The following is a 23,517-nucleotide window of genomic DNA, read 5'->3' on the forward strand; positions in this document are numbered from 1 at the left end:
CTCATGGTCCGTGAGTTCGAGCCCCGCGTCAGGCTCTGGGCTGATGGCTCAGAGCCTGGAGCCTGTTTCCGATTCTGTGTCTCCCTCTCTCTCTGCCCCTCGCCCGTTCATGCTCTGTTTCTCTCTGTCCCAAAAATAAATAAACGTTGACAAAAAAAAAAATTTTTTTTAAATAAGACTATCAGTAGGGGAGGCTGTGACCACGGGTGTCCCCAAGTACGCAGGGACCCCTTGGTCTGAGCCCACAAACTGATCCTCAGCTGCGTCCACCTGACAAAGGTCAGCTGTGTGGGAGACAGCCACGAGAGGGGAAGGCCCTGGGGGGCTGGAGCAGGGTGCATCTCGGACATCAAGGCCAAAGCCAACTGGTGGTGGAACAAGGGCACTTTCCCCTGGGCCAACCCAGCTTTATTTCATGTTAAACTATTTCCAGCAGAGGTCCTTCTGTTTGGGCATCTCGCTTCAATAGGTCAGGACAGGGGAGTTTTCTCTGTGCAGAACCAATCCTTCCTTATGCCATTTCATCATTCATAATCTTGCTTTGATCTTCGCAGAGATAAGGAGTAGGCCATTGTCATCTCAAAAAGAAAAAGACGAGATCGAAAGAAATGGTCGATTCCATCAATTTTGGACAATAACAGTCACTTGTGAAGAGTAGAAGCGTATAGGGGCGCCTGGGTGGCGCAGTCGGTTAAGCGTCCGACTTCAGCCAGGTCATGATCTTGCGGTCCGTGAGTTCGAGCCCCGCGTCAGGCTCTGGGCTGATGGCTCAGAGCCTGGAGCCTATTTCCGATTCTGTGTCTCCCTCTTTCTCTGCCCCTCCCCCGTTCATGCTCTGTCTCTCTCTGTCCCAAAAATAAATAAACGTTGAAAAAAAAAAAAAAAGAGTAGAAGCGTATTAACCAAATTGTGATTGGGTCTCCCGGAAGGGAAAGAAAACAAAATTAGAGCAGCAATGGACGATAAGAAATAACAACAACAAAAAGATTGCCTGTGCTTGGCAGAAAAGATGCCCTTAGGTCATCTGGGGGCCCAAGAGAGAAGAAGTGTTCAGAGAAGGCTGCACAGAACGTAGCAACGTCCCAACAGACAGCGGGCAGGCTCAGGCCTGGCAGAGAGAGCAGTGCAAAGGAAGATATGGAGGCCTGGAAGGGTCTGGAGAACTCAGTTGGCTGGCTCCTTGCTTTCAAAGTCTGGTTTGGACTGGCAACACCAACATTACCTGGGAACTTGGCTGGAAACGCAGCATCTCACACTCCACTCCCATCGGGCGAGACGGGACTTCAGGGCTGGGAGCAGACAGCCCTTGGGGAGCCATCACTTGAGACCACATCGTTCGGAAGTTTCTCCCAGGAGCTCAGTGCCTCCCCACAGCACGGTGCACACGGGCGCCCATTTGTTTGCCCAATGAACCCTGTGCTAAGTAACGTGAAGACAAAATGTTTATTAACTGACCAACCCCAGTTGGTCACCTGACCTCTCCGTCTACTTTACAAAGTTGGAGTCCTAGCTTGTCTCTTCGAACAAAGGCAACTGAGTGGTCTTTTGTCTATATGTTAAAATAGCTCCCCCCTGTGATAGATCTTCATGCCCACAAGTTCTGCTTCCCTCTGGGTCCCAGTCTCCCAGGCTGAGGACCTGGCCCCACTGTTTCAACGGCAGACATCGCAAGCCTTGGTTATTGCTGGTGTCATTTCCAAAGTGCTTGAATCTCATCTGAGATTAAGATGGATGCAGCCTGAACGTGGTTGCTGTTAGTTTAATTATGAAAGACACAATGAATAAAAGGGAGCCCCTGGAAAGAAGAGAAGAAAATTCCAGCCACGGTCCAGCAGGTGAATAGGCTTTCTCTGGAGCCTGGGGCTCGGGCTCAGACTTCCCAGGGCCCGTGATCCAAGAGGAAGCCTGGCAGAGCCAGAAAGCCATGCGGATCTCATCTCCTTGACAGTGTGACTTTAGTGATTTTATGAATCTGTTTCCCCTTGCGCCGAGCAGGGCCGTCCTGAAGGGGATGGAGATTGCAGATAAGTGCCCACGTCTACATCTCTCTCGCGCTCAATGAAATCTGTTTGCGGCTCTGAAACCATACTCAACGCGTTCTTAGAAGGAAGCAGTGATTTGCTCCATGGAGCGGCACGTGCTCACTGTCGCCGATGCTGTTGGAGGCGGTCCTTTTCCCTGGTAGCAGACGGAGTGTGTGTGTGTGTGTGTGTGTGTGTGCAAATCCACAGAAGCGCCCATGCCTCGCTTCCTGGGGAGGAGACGATGCTGTTGGGCTCTGCCATGTTTCGATTTTTGTTGCACACATGATGTCTCGGAAGAGGGATGTGTCTTTTCTAACCACCATCATTTTTATATAAAATGGAAGGTATTCACATTATATCTTCATCGTCTGGATCTCAACTAGTAACGATATCGGAACTACTCCCTCCTGACAACTATATTCATTTCTCATTAAAGATATTTCATGTTTTATTCAGGAATTTAAATGAAGCTATCAGAGCCCGGAATGGCATCCGTTTGGTATAATTGTATCTCACTGACGCCAGCCCCAAGAGTTCTAATTAATATATATTTAGCTCCCTGACTGTCTTTAGACCAAACGGTTGAGCATAGAAGACAGGAAGAAAGAAGAAAAAAACACACTGAGATTTGAACAGGAAAGACTTTTTTTTTTTTTTTTTAAAGAGGGCATTTTTGGCAATTGTGTGCTTCAAGTGCTTTGCTCCTATATCCATGTCAGGAATTACTTTCAGGCCGTGGAGTGCTTTATGAAAAACGGCTGCACGATGATAATTATTTTTATTGATCACACATTCAAGTTATTAATTTTTTAATCTCCTTTTTTTTTCCTGTTGCCAAAATGTTCATGCCCAGGGAATTACTATGTGCATTCACAATCCTCCTTAGGTTTACTCTCCCCTTTTCCTCCCTCTGCCCTTTTTCCCTCCGACCTCACACTATTAAAAAGAGATATTGTTCCTCTTTGCCAATGTGAAAATGACTGGAGCCATCTTGGGATTACTTGGCCTCCCTAAACCCATAATATGAAAAGAAGCTAATTGGGTACCAACCTCATTCCTTATGGGGTTTTCCATTCCCCCGGATTCCCTCCAACCACATCCCCGTTCTCACTTGCAGGAAATGAGTTTAGGGACATTTCTTGTGCTGATCTAACATTGGAATTCATAGCACTTGTGTTCACTTAGAAGCCTCAATTCACTCCCGGTCCTGGGATGCTCTGGGATTGTGGTTTATAAATCACTCCTGTGGTGCACCGTGTGCAGAGATCAAGACCCCTGTGAGCTCCAGTCATATTGAATTGTGCCGGGCAGTGGAGTGTCCTTAAGAGTTTACAGTAAGGAAAAACAAAGGCCTTATAAATAGAACGATTCATCTGACACTTACAACATTTACAAGGCACTATTGAAAAGAGAGAGAGGATGCTCTTTTCCTTTGTTCCCAATCTCAGTCTCATTCACTGAGGAGGGTAGCTCTTCAGTAGGACATAAATTGGGGTTTAGAAACAGCCTGTACCAAAACTTAAGTTGTTATTTAAACCACCAGTAGGGGTCATTTAGTGGTTTATTAGCCCGCCATAAACCTACCGTGAATCTGGTTTACAGTGTGAAGATTTTGTGCTCGCCCCTGGCCCATTGGTGGCGAAGACACCATTGTCACTTCTCATTAGTATGGGAAGGTGGCAAGCTTTTTCATTCATTGGATGTGCGATGTGGGTGAGGCAAGCCCCTTGGTCCCCATGAGCCAGCGTGAACCAAGGACATACAAATATGTTTATTTCACTGGGGTCTTGTTAGACCCACTGCGATAACAACAAAAAGAACCATTGAGTGTATTGAGTGCTCACCATAACCAGTCCTGGTTCTCAGTGCTAAACATCCATTTTTCGCTCTCGGTGACAAACAAAGATATACCATACGTTGTCAGAAGTTACATTCTCATACCAACGGGGAGCGTATTTAAAAGTCTGCGTTTAACTCGGTTAGTATTTTTCCCCTTGCAAATCAGACCGGGCACACGGAGGGAAAGAGCACTTGGAAAAGATTTCTGCTGGAAGGCGGGTCCAGTCTATTTTCCTCTCTGTCCCAAGACAGCAGCTTTCTAAGTGAAAACAATCCTCCAAAATGGGGGTTGGGGAGTGTGCCCAGTGCTCAGGCAATCACGCTCAGTTGATTCCCAGATACATTAGCACACAGCCTTATTGACTACCATGTCCATTTGACCAAGCTTGGAGGGGTTTTTATTATCTGAAACGCCTCGCTGCGTGGGCACGATGACAGGTATGTCATGAGGAGAACAATAACCAGAAACAGATGCATGGAATATTCACTAATATGTCAGCAACTACAGTGCATGTCAGCAGTATGCGTCCTCACCAGAAAAAAAAAAATAGGAAAAGAAGAACATTTATTTCCATGAAGCCAATTTCCATGCCAAACAGAGCATCTGTCTGGCTTTTGTGTTTGGTTTAAACAGGGCTCGCACACACTCAAAAATAATGTCAAAAGTTCAAAGGGTGGAGAGTCGAGAATTCTCACGTGGGCAAATAAATGAGGTCTGCGGATTGGCTGGCCTTCACTCGGCTTTACATGAAGTGTCTCCTTGGGGCTGGGGTGATGTGTGGCTTTGATTCTCTGCCCTTGTCCTTCTATAACCTGGTTTGGAATGTAGCCCAGTCCTAAGAGACTGGGGGTCACTCCGGCTTGATAGTGTAAGGTCAGAAAATGGAATGAAGCTCGGATATCTCAATTGAGATTTGAGTGTATAAAAGTATAAATCAAAAAAGCAAAATCCTTGAAGGGACACCTTGCAGCTGTCGCTACAAATGAAAGGTTTCAAAATAAGTAGATACAAGAACACGGAGGCTGGTGCAGCTAATAATTCCCTTGCAGTCCTCCTGGAAGAATATGGAGTCCAGCTCAGGACTCGGAAGAACAGAATACACATTATTCTAAGCAAAGATGCTGGCCTGAGTGCTTTAACAAATTTGTGTCGCTTCAGGGACAATATTTAGAGTGCTTTGCAAAGGCAAATAAAACCCCTCCTTCACGTGCTTTCTTGCAGGATGCAAATTAGCAACTGTACCAAGTCACAAACATCCGAGATCTTGAGAATATTTGTTCTTTGTTCTTGGAAAATCTGGATATTGTCAAAGTTGAGTTCATTCATTCAGGAAGGGGAAAAAGTAAATGGATTGTGTCCGCCTCGACTCCTAAATGCCACTGTCTTATTTGGCTGTAGGATATTTATGATTTTATGTTTATTTAAACAGACATATTTCTAGTTTATGGGCATATTCCAGAATAGAGCTGCGTGTTGCTTGGAGTGTAATTCGTATGGGCAAACACCTGATCCCCTTTAATAAAAGATGAAAGAGAAACAATTCCCTCGCCGTTCAAAGACCTTGCTGTGCCTAGCTCATAGTCACAACCTTGTTACTTGACCTTTCTAATCAGTACAAGAAATCCAGATACTGAACTCCAGGTATACTGATTCTAAATGACCCTTCCAGCTGCCACATGAAATCTGCGTAGCAGAAATTGTTTGAATCCAGAGGGCTCTACGATTCTGCTGACCAAACGAGACTCGGGCTTTGCAGAGGTACATGTGACAGGTGCTGAGAGCTGTCACCGAATCATGTCAGATTCACTCCTCTCTAGATTATTTTTAAGGGAAAGTTTTCTAAGAACCCTGCTTTAAGGCTATAATTTTTTTCATATGGTCAAAAAAAAAAAAAAGGCATTTCAATGTTCGGAACACTCACCCTTAGCGTGTTGAGCGTTCGAGTTATTTCTTCTTGTTTGGAGGAAGACAGTAGATGATAGTTCTACGATTGAAGTTGTGTACAGATGAGCTAAGATTTCCCAAAGTGTTTCCTGTGGTTCACAGATCCCCCCAAAATGTTAGCACATTTTAGGGGAAAAAGGAAGTCCTGGCTAAAATAAGTTTGATCCACACTGAATTAAGTGTGGTCAAAGAGTTGTACTAAATGTAGGACTTCCGAGAACCTTTAATATGCAAAGTAGCATGAGATTTCTCAGTGGGAGATGCACTTATTCTGTTTCTCCGTTTTTTTAACCATGTTTTTCCAGAAACCATCTTTAATGACTAACGCTCCAAGAATCTTATTTTAGGAGGGGCAGAACTAGGTGCAATGACACATATCTTAGACTACTTGACCAAAATATAAAAAAGGAAAGAAAAGAAGGGAAGAGAAGAGAAGAGAAGGGAAGGGAAAGGAAAGGAAAGGAAAGGAAAGGAAAGGAAAGGAAAGGAAAGGAAAAGAAAGGAAAGGAAAGGAAAAGAAAAAAGAAAAGAAAAGAAAGAAGAAATGAAAAAAGCAACTCTTTAAGACAGCTAATATCCACAGCAAGTAATATTGGATCTTGAATTAGCTTAACTGGCCAATGATTCTATCTAAGCCAAAACTGAAAGTGGAAACAACAAAAACAAAAACAAAACAACAACAACAACCAAACAAAAAACCCAATCTCATAAGCTGTTATTTACTGGAGATGGAAAGGAATAAGAAAGAAAGGGCTTTAAAATATGTTAAGTAACCTCTTCGGCCCATGCCCACATACAACTTCATAAATCATTTAACATGTGTCAAGGACAAGAAACCTCATCAAATGAGTATCCACATAGTTTACTCTTCAACTTTTTCTTACGGCAATCAGATTGTTCCTTGAGTAGTCATCTTGACACAACTAATTATTGCTATCCAAGAAAAAAGGGGGAAAAAAAGAAAACCTCAAAATGTAGTTTTGTAGGAAAAAGAGACTGGATAGCATAAATGCAAATATCTCTCTGTGTCATCTTTCCACCCTGGCTGTCCTATATCGGTTTCCCTGCAGCCCTTTTGGCTCTCTTCCCTTTTCCCTTCCCCTCTCCTGCTTACCTTCATCTGTCTCAGTGGCCCACAATTTGAGCTTCTGGTCTCATTAAAGAGAACCTACATGGATAAAACCAATTGAGAAAGGCCACCTGTGCTGTAGCAAAGGCTCATGGGTCATATGGGTCCAGTGTGGCTCTGCCACCCAGGGCTGGGAACTTGACCAGGTACTCAATGTTCCCTGGCTCCATTTCTATCTCTGTGAGATGCCTCTGTTGGACCACATGGCATCTGGAGTTCTACATTTATTATGATGATGACTTATCATCATCATCATCATCATCGTCATCATTATTGGTCTTCATTCCCCGTGTCCTACAGGAAGCAAAGCAGAGGAATCTGCCTGTTGACCGCGAGGCAACATCAGAGTTCTCAACAATTGGCTAAGCACGGTCAGCGTTGCCTTTGAAAGAAATGACACTTTATGGGGGAGGGGGTGGTCAACTCCACCTGTGAGAAATGAGAAGGCTTTTGGAATGTGCGTATTCCGGACTTCTGATCATTGCCTAGAAGCTAATAAGAACTTCTGTCCTGGGGCTCTTTCATGGACAGCTCCAAACCAAGCCCGCCTACATTAATCATTGTTAAGACGGTATTTGAGAAGCTAACGTGAATACCTGCCCGTATTTCTCTGCAGCAAGGGTGGTGACAGGATGGGTCTTCTCACCATTTCCTCTCGCAGGGAAAGGAAGTTACACGTGGTGCTTCCTCACCAGCAGGAGCCGGGCATTCCCTCCACTCCCGAATTGGGAACCTCTGGCCCTCTTTGTTGTTTTTCTCTGCGGTCATTTCTGCAACATAATCTGCGTTTCCATGTACACCCATGCCCAGGAAGGCGAAAGCTAGTCACCGAAAGTAGAATTGCCCAAATATTCCGACACAAGCACAATTTGTTTTTGCCGGAATGTGGGGCTGCTTCCCCGTCCTGGCTGGTTACGAGATTGTTCCAGGGAGCGTGTTTCCGAGGATGAGAATGAGGCCAGTGACTGCTGATGTTAAAAGGATATGGCATCTGCACAAGTCCTGAGACGGGGGGGCTGGTTGCACAGATTAGAGCCAAACATATCATAGCCCGATTAGCAGATGTGGACTTGAGTGTGTTGTCTAGCATTTTTTTCCCCTCTAAGTAACAGGGAGGCAATTAAAAAAGAAGAAGAAGAAGAAAGAAACAAAAGAGGAAGAAAAAAGAAAGGTAACTCCATTTGTTTTCTATCATCTTTATTTCTCACTCTCCCTCGTCCTGGTTTCTCACTTCTATTCCTCTAGGAACTCAAGTTACAACTGAATACAAGAAATAAATTTCCATGTAAGGGGCCATTTAATCTCATTCTGCCTTGTTCTGGTCAATGGGAAATTTCCCCCCAAACATAGCTTGGATAGATAAAGCCATTGAGGAAAAACAAATGCATTCATATCACGTTGGGACAAAATTAGTTCTCTTACTGGCAAAAATCAGAAATGCGCGCGCGTGTGTGTTTAACATTTAGAATTTGATGGAGACACCTTTTCCCACCTAGAGGGTTCCTCTTAATGGGTGAGATCACCCATGAAGAGCTTCAATTACTTGATGTTTTAAAAGAATTCCTTATTATATTAAGAGAGAGAAGAGACACAGGCAAGAAGCAAGGGAGAGACATTTGTGTAGGAGACATCTCAAGCTGTATGTGAGAGGCAGAGAGTTTAAAACGCAGGGTCTTCCAGGAACAAAAATTCACTCCCACAGTAGGGAGCTCCTTTGAAAATGTTTCATGGCCTGTTACCAGGGCAGAGGGGGAATAAGAATTCCAGGAGTCAGGAGGGTTGTGAGTTGAGCGCGCGCAAAACCGGCGACTGCTAGTTCAAAGCGAGCCAAAGGACCAACCCAATAAAAACTTTATTTATTTGTTTGTTTATTTATTTATTTATTTATTTATTTATTTATTTACTGTCTTCACATTAATTTGTCTCAGGGAACATCGAGTGAAGGCCTCACAGGCCCGGTATGAAGAGTTGTTACAACAGACACTCGTAGGAACTAAGGAGACTTCCTGCCCTCCTTCCGGACTCAGACTTCCTTTGTTCCTATAATCTCAAACCAGCTGTTTCCTCTGGAATCCCAAATCCCAGCTGGCGGGGCGTCTCTCCCCCCCGGATCCTGCTGCACATAGTGTACATCAAATCTGAATGTTGATATGCCGTGTCCTTCTATTCCCCATCCTCCTCCCCCACCCGCGCCTCCCCTCCCGGCCCGGTATTCACTTTGACCTTCACACAGGGAGCAGTTAGAAAACGAGCGACAGAAGCCTTTCAGATTCAGACCTCTCCAATGGCAAAGCAAATCCTAGGGAATATTCGGAATCTCGGGTGTCAAGTTCGGAGACATGTCCAGAAATGTTTGTGAGACAGAAATCGGAGACTTGTTGTCATTTTCCCAGCTTCCTTTTAGAAATCAGGACATCAGTACGTTTTTTAGAGTTTATTTATTTATTAATTTTGAGAGGGAGGGAGAGAATCCCAAGCCGCCTCCCTCCCCACTGGCAGCGCAGAGCCCGATGTGGGGCTCAGACTCGCCAGCCGTGAGATCATGACCTGGCCTGAACTCAAGAGTCAGCGGCTTAATGGACTGAGCCTCCCAGGTGGGCCTAGACATCGGTACATTTTAACAAACAGTGTGTTGGCTGCTCTTTGGTGGAAACGGGGCTAGAACTCTGCTCAATGTAGAAGAAATGAATAGGGGCCAGTTGTATCTTCATTCACAAATTTGCAATTTTATTGATTGATACCTTCGTTGAGACTTCTGGGGTAGAAGAAGAAGAAAGAGGCTAGGTCTCACTTACGGAAGAATTTGTGAACAAGTTTGGAAGAAAAAACATATAGAGAAAAGAGAAATAGAAAAAAAATGCGAAGCCCTATTTGAACTACTGCAAAATGATGGAACATTTCTCCTACACTTTATACGCAGGGTAAGGACGCGTCTGTAGTGCCGGCGTGTTGGGGAAGGAAGGTGGGAAGTTGGAGTCAAGGGCAGCCCATGGATGAAGGCGTTCTGTCTGAGTGATTCGGGAAGAGCAGGTCAAGACAATGGGAGCCGACACCAATAAAAACCCAGAGGGGAAGGCACAAGCGTTGGATTGGGATAGACCTTAAGCCACATGGGCTCTTTCCTCATTAACCACCGCACACAGTGAATTCCAGTGAAGGATGAGTCTCACGTCAAGTCACAGAATGCCCTGGAGTCACAGGGGTGCAGGGAGCACCACTGCTCTCTTTCCCCTGCACAGCCCCACTCCGGCATTTGCCTCTCGGAAGTCTGTGCGGGTCATTCTCTGTGTGGTGATTCTCATGATTCTCGGGCTGGCGTCTCCAAGTCAGGAGAGAGAATGGGTTCAGATCTCAGCTCTGCGACTTATTAGCCATGTGATCTCAGGCAAGTTGTTCTACACTCTGAAAGCCTCAGATTCCCATCCGTAAGCTGGAAATAAACTGGATCTTCCTCCTCGGGCTATGGTGAGGGTTGATCAAAGACGGCCCCAAATAGCTGTGCAATTCAATACATGTTTTCTTTCTTATAATAATAACACGGATCATTATCATGAGGGACTAAGGAAGTTGGTAGGAGACTGACTTGACTAGAGTCGATACGTTCTCCGAAAAAGTGCAATGAAATTAAGCTAGGCAGATAAAGCCACCAAAGCGATATTAAAGAGCAATTGATTACGGGTAATATTTAAGAGGAACAGGAGAACTTCTTGGAGATTGTTTCATTTTATAAAATGGTCTCTCCACGTGTGAATTGTCTTAACAATTCTTAAGCAAAAATTAATACCTACTGAATAATTGATGCTTACACGCGTTTACCGCAGTTTATTGAATTATATGGACACAGAGTATGGTCTTCAAGAGCATGGACAGTTGAGCCAGACCGCCTGGCATTAGAACCCAGATCTGTCACATGGAGGCATGAGTCCTTAAGGCAAATCACTTAACCTCTCTAAGACTCAGGTTCCTTATTTGCAAAACAGAGATGGGGTTGTGGAGAGGACGAATAAATTAATATCTACAACTGTCTTTGAACAATGACTGAAACGTGGCTGGCAGACAGTATTGCCACCAATCCTTTTATTATATAAATAATAACACAATAGTGGGCAATAAAAAATAATACACCAATGCAATATAAAATGAAAATGATAAAAGCTACATAATAAAAATGATCGCAAATATATCGCAACTGATATAAATATCACAGGTAGAGGTTTTGTGTGATAAAAGCATAACTAACTTATGAAGTTTTGGACTATTGTTTCCACTATTTTTAGTGTGGGGGATGCTTTAAATGCTTTCGATATCTAGATCTTACAATGTACCAGGTAGCAGCAATCGCAGAGATAGGCTCTGCGCTTGGGGTGAAATAATCAGCCTTATAGAGGTTGAAATTGACATTATAAGTCTGCGAGTACTTCACGTTTTATAGGACCTGCCATTACTTTTGTGCTTGATTTATTTCAGTCCTCATGCTTATGGTGTCCACTGTGTTGGGGAAGAGAATTTCATTTAAACTCTCTGAAAACAAATAGAGTGGGCAGATCGTTTGCTGAAACATTGGTGAAACATCCACCTAAGCCAGTGGTTCTCAAAGTGCCCCTGTCGACCAGCAGCAGCAGCAGCTGGGAGCTTATTAGGAATGCAAGATTCTTGGGCACCCCCAACCTGCTGCATGGGAAACTTTGGTGTGGGTCCAGCAATCTAGGCTGTACCAAACTCTCCCAGGGATTCTGAGCCCTACCCAGTGGGAGGACAGTTAAATCGATGTAGATAAATCAATATAGATACCAGAACTGGCATAAATCAAGCATTAAACATAGTAATTATGGACACTAGACATACCATGGACCCTGCTGGATACTGCTGGAGGAGCATGTACACATTTCCCCCCCTTCTACTCCGTTTTCTATTTGTACCCCCATCTGCTGACACATTCTTCCTTTTAGATGTGTTCATACTACTAACCAGGCTGTGGTGACGTGACTTCCACTGAACTTCAAAGTCATGTCTGGCACTTCCTATTATATGTTGATTTAATTAATTTAACCCTTGGAAAGCAACTTTATTTTCAGTTACTTGAATTGGACCCCCCACTCCGTCCATAATTTACCCCCCAGATGGCTGCCACTGATTATAAAACTCATGTGAAGAAGACCACACTCTTAGGGGTGTGTTGGCAATAATTAGTTTCATCCTTGGAGGGGTTTAATAGGGAGGGTGTGTTTAACTAAAATGCAGATGCTGGGATCTTCCTGTTTAAAGATCATCTGCTGCTAGAGCAGCTCTGGATGTCACGGACAAGGGAGTGGACAGGGAATTAGAGGAACAGGTGCATAGGTGGGCTGGAATTCTGGAGCAGAAATGAAACGGAGGGGCCCGTAGACATCCGAGGATATGACCGTGGCGATCGATTATGAACTGATTTCAGATGTTCTGTACTACTGCCTATCTTAGTTGAGGGTAGGAATAGACAGTTGTATCCATCCGTCCACCCATCCGTCCACCCAACAGGCAGCTATTGAACATCTATTGTATACCAGACAGTAGTACAGCAGTGGACAAACGGAAAAATGTCTGCTCTCATGAAGCTTTCCTTCTAGTCTGGGACACAGATTAAAAAAAAAAAAAAGCGAAAAGTTTAAAGGTGATATTTTTAATGGAGAACACTAAAGCAAGAAAGGGCGACCCGTGGAGCCCGAGCGGGAGGGGCTCCATTTTAAATCAGGTGGTCAGGGAAGATCTCCTTGAGAGTACATTTGGGAAAAGACCCTGGAGGAAGAGCTTTCCACCAAAAGTGAACAAATGCAATTAGCAGACGTGAAGGTGTGTCTGGTGTGCTCAAGTTCAGCGTGAAGCCTGGTTCTGCCAGAGTGGAGTGATCCAGGGTGAGTAGCAGGAGGGAACGTTACAGGATGAGATGCCCAGATCTCGTGGAGCCTTGACGACCGCTAGGGGAGTTTTGCCTTTATTCGAAGAGATCTAATGAACACAGTGTAGTGAGCCAACCAGCGGTCCCTCCCAGAGAAGGGTTGATGTCGTAAGAAAGCGCCTAGGATGCAGTGGACTCACTGAGAAAGATTATCTGCTGGAATCCTGAAAAAGGAAGAGAGGAAACGGTCAGTGGCAAAAATAAGAAAATGGTGACTCAGAGAATAAGTGAGTTGGTCCTTCTTTCCCTTCACGAAGACTCTGAGAGTTGAACGTGGGGTGTGAGGGTTTCAGTGTGTCCAGCCAGGCTCGCAGTACCCGGCGACCCCTGAATGTAGGAAGGTGGCCATTTCCCACCAGCTGAGCCCTGGTGGGTGGGGTGACAGACATGCCCAAGCCAGAGAATGAGACAACAGTGGAGAAACAAGGCTCTCCAGCTCCCCTCACCACCCCCTGAACTGGTGAGAATTGGACAGAATTGCTGCTGAGAGCCTTGCACTCCTGTCTATACCTGAGCCAGCCTAGGGCTCTGGGAGGGGGTAGCATGGCAGGAAGAGCCACGGCAACAGCCAGTCATATTCTAGGACATGAGGATATGAGTGTATCCAAGAACCACACGGGTGCTATATATCCAGCTAACTTGACCGTGGGCGATTATAAGAAACACCGAGTGGGACAAAGTCTTTCAGGATCACAGAAGATAAATGATTGCCGGGCTGGAGAATCTAAGAAGGTTTCCAAGAAGTGGCGACACTGAGCTGGGAGGGCCTCGAAGGAACTTGGAAAATGTTGGAAGCATTGATACAGGTAGTACAGGTAGAATTGATGTGCAACACTTTCTAGAATAATCTTGGGCAAAGGATGCTTCCCTCATGACCCTGTTCTCCAGTCTTTCTGAGCATCCTATCTCAGGTGACAGCACAGGGGTAGCCTGAGTATGTCACCTAGTGCCCTCCCTGGCTGGTTGGGAGTGTTGTTGGACAGACAATGATGAGGCTGTGTCCTGACACTGAGGAGAAAAGGCTTCCTAGTAACTTACGCTGTGTGCCTGCCGAGGAAAGTCTCCCAGAAGGACAGGACCCTAGTGTCGTGCTCAGAGCTGTGTCCCTTGAGGCCCCGCCCACAGCAGGAAACCTCTACAGAGTTTGCTGAATGTCCGGTGGCCTGTGACCCACGTGTCATGCATGTGCCGCATCTGGAGTCACGGGTGGAGCTTGGTTTAAAGTTAGGTTTGAGTCCGGGCTTCTCCCTTGCCTGGCCGTGCAACTTGCAAAGGGCACTTGCTCATCGCTGCCATTTCTTTGTCTGTGCAATGACAATGGGGACTTCACAAGTACTGCTGGAGGAGAGGGGTGCTGGGATAGGCAGGCTTCAACGCAAACCATGCAACGGCAGTTGGTGACAATAGCCCGACACTTGTAGTTCAATGTGGAAGAGACCGATAGAATTAAACTGCAGACCCGTAGTTAGAGCAACTCAGCAGAGATTCTGCCATGAATCATAGGATTTTTTTTTTTTTTTGGCGAAGTGAGTTTTTTTTCCCTAGAAGTTCTACAGTGATAGAACATATATACCTCACCCAGAGAGTTAAGTTAGCAGTGATAAACTCATGCTATGTCTAGAAGTTTCCCCTGGAATTTTTAATAGCCTGTACAATACACGAAACAAAAAACCCAGATTGACATAGTATGGATTTTTTTTAATAAAAATAGGTAGCATTTTATTGTGTCATACTGGCAGTAATAGAAAGGGGGTATACATTTTAATGCGAGTGCAATTATAAGTGAAGGAAAATACTCACGTTGCTTCTTGCATATTTTTCCTTATGGTTGCCACCATGTGATTTAGGTGCCATTAAGGATTTGATTTAAGGTCTCATTAAGATAACATTTCTTCTGGAGCCAGCAGTGGGCCGGCCGTGCACGACTGGCGTAAACATGGTAACTCAGTATTACCCGTTCTTCCTCACTCCGGTGCTGCCTTCCTCAATTTTTTATCCTACAATTCTCAAGATGCCCGACTTCATCACTTAGAAGAATATAGAGCTTACTGCGTGCAGTTCCATAACTTCCCCTATGGGGAAAACCAGGCCACTTTGAAGTTCCTTTTATTTTCAACCTTCATTAAGTTTATGACAGTGGTTGTCTCAAATTAGGTTTATAGAGAGAGGCATTTTGCAAATTTGTCATTTATAGATTGCATTAAACTGACCTGATTTAGCTGTGTTGTTTAGAGAAATGATATAATGTGTATTTATTCCCAACTATTAGATAGTAAATATATAGCAATTACTACAAGTGTGCAGACGGGCACGAAATCCCATAAGTAAGTGATGTATCTCTTTTATCTTTCATCTAGCAGCCCAAATGCTTTCGAATTCACTTACTTATTAACAAAAATTTACCAAGCACCTATTTTCTCGCAGGGGCGTTGTGCTAAACACTGAGATCTGAAAGACCTGTAAGCCTGCAGAGGGAGTGAAGAGCCCCCCAAAATCTGTATGACCCCCACGAAGGGACACATGCTGTCCTGAAGGACCCACAGGCGGGCTAGAGGAGAAAAGAGGGCAGAAACTCTCCTAGGACAAGTCAGGGAGGCATTCCACAGAAAGATGGCATTGTCAGAAGGACAAGAGATGAGTGGGAATGTGCCGGAGGGCGAGGGAAGAACCTTGTAAAGAGATGGGATATTGCAAAACCCATCCATTCTTGGGGAAAGTGGGGCAGTCCCGAGCTATGGGGACAGAGTGCCATTGAAGGAGAAGAGCCAGCAGTGAGAAACAGAGACAGTCATGAAGGCCATGCTGACCTTCCTTTGGAGCCTGATTGCTGGGAAGAGAGACCCAGCTGGATTTGTGTGTTAGAAAGATAGCAGTGAAAGCAGTTGTGAAAAAAAGAACTAGAAGGTTGGAGCGTGAGGCTGAAGGAGGGGCAGATTAGCCCCCAGTATGTGCAAGATTCCAGAAAAGAAAGGCGAATCTGATCTAAGGCAGAGATAGAGCATGACAAAGAGGGGATGGGACGGAGAAATATTTCAAAGGTTCAGTTGACTGCTGAGATCCTTTCTCCCCCATGAATTTCCATCATGGTCTGAGAGCAGCTGGAACTGAAGGAGAGATGGGGAAGCCCTTGTTCCCTTTGGGTTGATTGACACATGCCACGGGCTCTGTTCCCACCGCAATTCAAGGGGCCAAGGGTGCGGGACACTGTCTTCTTCTGTTCAGAATGGATAAAGCACCCCCTCCCGCCTAATTATTTCTCTGAAATGATAGACTATCCTCCTCTTTCTTCCTTCTGCCTTTCTAGTTGCTATCCTGATGGTAGAGTCTTGAACCCGACCTTCTTTCTCAGTCGGGCAGAGTCAAAGTGCCAATAGAGTAGAGTCCATCCCAGAAAAGTCACTATGTCAGCTACACCTCCAGTCATGGAAAAGAAGGATGATGAAGAGGCTCTGAGGTTTCTGGGTTGTGGTGAGTACCTTTTAGGTACCTGAAGGTTCGACTGGAGGCTCTTGGGTGGGGTCGTAATGGTGCCACAGTTTTGGGTGCTCTGGCCTTGCTCTTACAGAGGCATTGTTAAAAATGGGCCATGCAGGCAATAACACCAGTTTAGGAATCCTACAGCTCTGGTTTGCAAAATTATAGATGGCAGCTCTGTTGTTTCAGGCAACTTACTTGACTTGTATGAGCCCTATTTCCTTATCAGGAAGTGGGGATCAAAACCTAATTTGCTTTGTTGCTGTGGGTGTTGAATGCCATAGAAAACACCGAGTCCTGATACAGTGTAATATCCTTTTTGTCTTACCTTCCACGGGGGAAGGAAACTCCCAACTGGACTATCCAACTGGACGAGCCAATAGGTGTCTCATGGATTCTTTTTTTTTTTTTAATATTTATTTATTTATTTATTTATTTATTTATTTATTTTTAGGAGAGTGCAAGTGGGGCAGGGGCAGAGAGAAGGGGACAGAAAATCCAAAGTGGGGTCCTCGCTGACAGGCTGACCTCAGCCAGCCTGATGTGGGGCTCAGACTCACAAACCGTGACATCACGACTTGAGCCCAAGTCAGACACTCAGCCTACTGAGCCACCCAGGTGCTCCTGCTCCGTGGATTTGAATACAACCCAACTTCTTCCTATATCTTACCTAGATTTTCCACAGGCATATACCTTTCTTGGATTACTGACATTTTGAAGATAGGCTATGCAAAGATGTATTTTCTTTTCCTGTGCTTGAAGTGCTCCTAATCCACACAAAAGTGGTTCTAATCTAAGTCGCCATCCATCTTAAATGTGAAACCATGCTCCATTTGCCTTTCAGAATGTATACCAAGAAGTTTTCTGAAGTTCAGATAGTTTGAGAAATTTGGCATCCATTGTTGTAATGGCATAGTTAGGCATGTGGGATGATGACAAGGAAAGAAAATGGCATTTGTTGAATATGGAGTGTTGTTCCATAAATTTTATGGTAGACCTCAACAACTCTTTAAGGTAGGTGCAGCCATTAGTATTAGGTGTCCCTACACATATTAGACTCCTCCTCCCCCAAATATCAATGGCTGAAGCAAAATAAAAGCTGATTTCTCCTTCATGTAAAAGAATGCAGAAGGGCAATACGTAAAAGGGCTCCACACATGTCCTTCTATCTTGATGTTCCATCATCCTTAGCGTATCTCCTCATGGTTCAAAATAGCTGCTTGAGCTCCAGCTGTCACATCCACATTCTAAGCAAGAAGAATGGGGAAAAAAATAAGGGCTGTATTCTCTCTCTTTTTTTAGAGAATCGTCCAGCTGTGTGATCTTTGGCTTTCACTTATATCCCTCTTCCCAGAACTTAGTTTCACAGTCTCTACTAGCTATTAGACAGTCTGACAAAATATGGTTTTGGGCTGGGCAGCATGTGCTCAAACAGTTGGGAAAAAAGGACATCATGGGCAGCTATAAGTGCCTGCTGCAGTAGGTCCCTCACTTTTCAGAGGAGAGCAAACTGAGGGCCCATGTGTGAATTTGTGTATTCTGGTTATCTATTGGTTATCTATGGTCAGTCTACCCTGCTTATCTCTCTATTACTTAGTGACTTAAAACTACAAACATTTTCTTATGATCAATATTTTATGGGTCAGGAATTTGGGTGGGATTCTTTGGAGATGGCTCCTCTCTGTACCACGATGACTATGGCTTCATCTAGAGTGGCTTAAAGAGGGAGTATGGCTGGGGCCAATTGACTGGGATCAAATGTCCAAGGCCTCATTTCTGGTATCAGTTGGGTTCCTCAGTCTTTTCTATCTTGTGACCAATATTCACTTATTCACCACTTAATCACTCTCTTGCCTGGCGGGGGGGGGGGGGGGGGGCTGGAGAAGCTGGGGCTGGCCGGGCATCGGTCTTTCTCCATGGTGTTTTTCCACATGGCTGCTAGCTTGGGCTTCCTTACAGCATGGTGGTCTCTGAGAGTTGGATTGCTTCCAATGGTGACTGGCTTCTTCCAGAAAGGATGTTCTAAGAGACAAAGGTGAAAAGCTTCATGCAATTAGCCTTGGAAGTCACCTTCGTGCCACAACGCACTGAGGCCAATCTAGATTGAAGGGATAGGTGACTGAACTCCACACCTCTTTGCGAGGGGTAGCAAAACGTCTGCAGCCATCTTTACCCTACCGCCAGTGACTGCTCAAGATACCAGCTAGAGAGCCAGTTGGTCACGCCTGGAACACAGACTTTCCTCTACACCGTGTGGGTCTAAGCAGTTTGTCTTGGTACTTTTAAAGGGCCAACTAAACAAGTTGATTTTTTTTTTTGAAGCAAGAAAAGTTATCGCTGGCTATAGGATAGCAGTAGGTGGTAAAAATCTGTGGCAATAACGTCTTTGGTGGGTGCACAGCCTCCAGCCCTCAGTGGAGTGTGCCCTGAGGGTTTACACTCAGCTCCTCAAGCTAGGTCTTCTGCTAAGTGTAGCAGCTATAATTTTTTTTTATCTCCTCCCTCAAGCCCCTTCCCCCACCTCCTTCCAGCTGAACAACTGGGCTGCTGCTTCCCTGTCTCTTTCATATTTGTGAATACTCTCTCAGGTCTGGAAAATCAGATTGTCTCATTTAAATTTAATTTGAATTTCTGTTTGAAGAATCAACCTGAGACATCAAAGAGAATCCAAAAAATGCACTACAAAATAAATGATCAAATGACTTCTGAAAACATTGCACTTTTATATCTGGAAATATGGGATCAAAACTCCAATTTCTTTTATTGTTAAAATTAAAGAGAAACTTAAAAAGAAACTGCTGTATAAGTTTGACACCACATTTAACCAACAGACAAACTGTTACAACCTGGGAGGGTTATAACCATTAGTGCACGCATAACCATCAATGCACGCATTCTCTCTCTGATTCCAAATGAGCCTGATTCTCCCAGTCACTAAGCTTCAACTTGGGTTTTCCCGTTAGTTTTTTTCAAGTCAGAAAAATATCATGTAGAGTGGTCACAAAAGTCAGACTTACAATACTGGAAGAGTGAAGCTGTCAGTTTATCTGCTCAAAACAGGCTGAGTTTTGTGTTGAAATGCAGCCTTCTCAAACGATGATGTTACTTTAATCATTTGTGCATTCAATTTTTGAAGATCTGAAGCCCCTTTCCACTATTTTAATACATTTTAGAGGGGGGTATGAGAAGGTTCAGCGCCCTAGTGAATTAGTATTTACTGTGGGTCCTGGCAGGTGCTTGTGGAAACACATAAGAGAAAAGGGACATGTACTTTACCCTCGAGGGTGCGAACACAGCCTGCCAAGAAGAAGTGAAAAGAGTACCTGGTAAATGAAGGAGTGATCACAGCTTGTCCCATTACGAATCTGATGGGTGGTCGGGGCATCGGGGTGGCTCAGTCGGTTGAGCATCCAACTTTGGTGTTTCCCTCTCGGCCTCTCCTCTGCTCAAACTCTCTCTCGAAAATAAACATAAAAAAAAAATGAATCTGATGGGCGATTAAACACTTGAGTGAGTAATACTGTAACTTCTCAAGAACAGCCCAAACTAATGGTAGAGAAGTCCTGGGTCCTAGGGACAAAAGTATCAGCCAAAGGTCATGGTCCAGAGAAAATACTACCCTTTTCAGCTAGGGTGGTTAGGGATGATTTCCTTGTCTTCTACTGACCAATAGGACTGGGCTGGGAGAATCAATAATGAAGAATTAAAGTCAAGAATTAAACTTTTTAAAGGAAGAAATAACTATGGCACTCTAGGAGAGGAGAGGATTCCTTCCAGGTGTCTGGGAGGTTGGCTTTTTTCATATTTAGGAAAACCACCTGATGGGTTTTTGGCCGGTTCCAACTTCCCCTCTCTCTCCAGCTTGGGAGTCGGAGGAGAGGATTCTCACGAAGGCAACTGAATTTGTCTGTTTAATACAGTTGCACCAATGTGAAATCTGTCCCTTGGCAACGCGGTTTGGATTTCAGAATGACTAGAGAGACAAGAGAGAGAGTGACAAAGGGAAAGTGACTCCTGGTAGGAGAGTAAGCCTCTCCAACAAAGCAGCAAGTAGCACTTCAAAAGGTAGCAAAGCTAGAGAAGCTTCTGGAGGCAGGCAGCTTCGGGAGATCTAATATTTAAGCTTACATTGACTCCTATTCTGATATGTGCTGATATCCCCACCCCGCCCTGCCCTGCTTCATGCCATCGCCCTCACTGGCTCACACAGATAACCCCAGTAACGGTGCTGTTGGGGGAGAGTGGGGGAAAAGGGGTCTTTCTGTGCTAGGGGCTATGGAGAGGGAGTCCCTAAGGACAGCCAAGCACAGGAAGTAGGATGCTGGTTATTAACTAGGCTACAGCAGCTAAGCACACGGCAGTGTGGCCTCACACAGAAAGATGTGAGCCGCATATCCGTCCCGCCCCCGCCCCCAATTCCAGAAGGGGCTCACCCCTCAAGTGCACCATCTATGTTGGTATGTCTGTGAAAGAGCCTCGGGGGGCGGGGGTGGGGGCAGCCCTGCATTTGCAAGGCCACGAGCCAGTCAGGATTCCGACCCTCGGATCGCGTGTGCATGCGTTTTAGAGACGCAGCAGTGTTCAAGTGGATACCCGAATGGTTATAATCAGCTTTCCTCAGAAAGGAAATGTCTCCATGCCTCTCTGGCACCTCTCACTCCACATCAAAAAGCCCCTCGTGTGCTCCTCCTTCGGCGCTGGCCGTGTCCCTGCGGGACACTGCACCGGATTTGTTTGGTCCTCTTTGTAATAAGTCCAGTAATAAGAGCTTCTACCCATCCTCCTGGGATTTTTTTTTCTTTCTATTTCTGTGTTATGAACTCACTGTATGGATTTTGGAAGTTGTTATTTTAATTGAGCAGCCAAGCAACAGAGAATTGTCTGCCAGCCCGGACTCGGTAGAATCAGATTGTTCCGAAATGAGAAAAATCTCCAAGCGAAGGAGTTGATGGGGGAAGGTGGGGTGAGGGTGGGAGGGCCCCAAATCTCCACCTCAATCTCGTTTTATCCTTATCCCATCCAAGCTCATTAATCCTTGAAACTCACCCCCACTAGATTTCAAAAATACCACCTAACCTCAGCATCGTTTCTTCCCAGGGATCAAGTATGTTTTCTTACCGAAAGGCAGGGATTGCAGCTTATCAAAATGAACCCGGTCAATGTGACTCAACTCTGGCCCCTGCCTCTATTCCCTTGGCCTCTGCCTCAGGCAAAATTCTCGTGGTCCTCTCCAGGTTCCCATCCCCACACCGCTGCCAAAGCTATTTTTCTTCATATCATGCCACTTCCTCGCTGGAAATGCCACCATGGCCAACTGTTGCCCTCCAGAATCTGGCTGCCTTCCCCTTCCCCCGCAAACCATCCTTCCACCGTTAAGCAGGTTAACCATGTAGAAACCTTCAAGAGTGAACTGGTCATACCTCTCTACCTAACAGTTGGCGTACGCTTTCTTTTTAAAGACAATATCGCCATGTTTAATGGTTAGTGAAAGAACGTCCTGTCTTCAAAGGCTTGCATTGTAAAAGAGAGCAGGGAATAAACAAGTATTTTCATAAATACTGTATCGTTCTTATGATGTTGATTTGAGGAAAATCAGCAACGACACAGTGTCCAGCCTGTAGCATGCGAACAAGGAAGGGATAAACCCAAAGGGATAAACAAAGCAAAAATACTTCGTTCTCTGAGGTTATGGTTTCACAGAATTTCAATAAATTGCATAATTATGCTATAATAAATTATAATTGTAGTGCATTATTATTTGCTCTACATACTACTATATAATTATTTATAATTAATTCTAGTGCAAAAAATAACCATAGTGGATGGGGTTGATGCATTGAAGTTCTATGGTCTTTACATGCCAAATAGCTAGCTAATGTGGAAACATATTATAAACTATTTTGCAAACTATTAAAAGAGTGAATTTTGTGGAAAAATATATTCTAAGTCATGGGATATTATTTCAACAAAGAAGCTTGATAATGAAATTTCTGAGCAACCAAGCATTGTAATAATGAGCTAACATCAAGGATAAGCCGGGACATTATTGGAATGCAGGGGGCACCGTGACAATATGGAGATCAGACAGAGGGGGACAAGGCAGGAGGAGGAACAAAGAGAGGAGTGGAGACGAGCGTGTCTATGTAGCAGCTGAATAATGGAAAGGAGAGGGAATTGGGATAGAAGAAAAGAGACTGCAACTATAAGACAGAGAGAAGGGAAATAAGAAAGAGAATCCCCAATTTTAACTTGTATAAGGATCCGCTTCTCATGGAGTCCAAGTTGAACCTTTGTGAATATTCGTTACACCGTTTGGACCTCCCTAGTACTATATAGTTGACCAGGAAGATAATTCCTTTCTAGTCAATGGTGCAAACTGAAATTCAGAATCCACTTACCTGCTTTCACCATACAAAGCTGCATAGACACAAGCAAAGGTATATTCCAGGGCAAAAATAAATCAACTCTGACCACAACTGAAGATGATTCGAATAATAATAATTCAAGGTCATTTAAGTCTAGGCCATTAACGATGTATTCATTACACCTGGCACAAACTTGAGACGTTTTAAAAACATACTCTATCAAATCTGCTCAGAATGAATGCAAATAAAAAGATATAATCAGGGGCGCCTGGGTGGCGCAGTCGGTTAAGCGTCCGACTTCAGCCAGGTCACGATCTCGCGGTCCGTGGGTTCGAGCCCCGCGTCAGGCTCTGGGCTGATGGCTCGGAGCCTGGAGCCTGTTTCCGATTCTGTGTCTCCCTCTCTCTCTGCCCCTCCCCCGTTCATGCTCTGTCTCTCTCTGTCCCAAAAATAAATTAAAAAAAAAGTTGAAAAAAAAAAGATATAATCATAGTTAGTAGAGACGATTAAAGAAATCGAATATGATGAAAAACATGATGATACATTGCACTTGGGATGAATTATTTGTTGGTAAGAGTTTTTTAAAGGACCAAGAGCCCATCTTACAACATGTAAAAGTCAGTAACCAAACAGGCAAATGGAAAAAATAATTGATGTAATTGCTTATGAACAAAAAGCACAAAACCACATGTCTAGCTCATGTGACTAGAACCCCTGCTCTGTTTTTCTAACTTGGAAAAAAAAAACCCAAACTTAGCCTAAATGAGGGACTAGAAGAAGGCCTGGAGCAGAGAGGTGTGCAGGATAGC

This window comes from Prionailurus bengalensis, chromosome B3 (genome assembly GCF_016509475.1).
Source record: "Prionailurus bengalensis isolate Pbe53 chromosome B3, Fcat_Pben_1.1_paternal_pri, whole genome shotgun sequence".
NCBI lineage: Eukaryota > Metazoa > Chordata > Mammalia > Carnivora > Felidae > Prionailurus > Prionailurus bengalensis.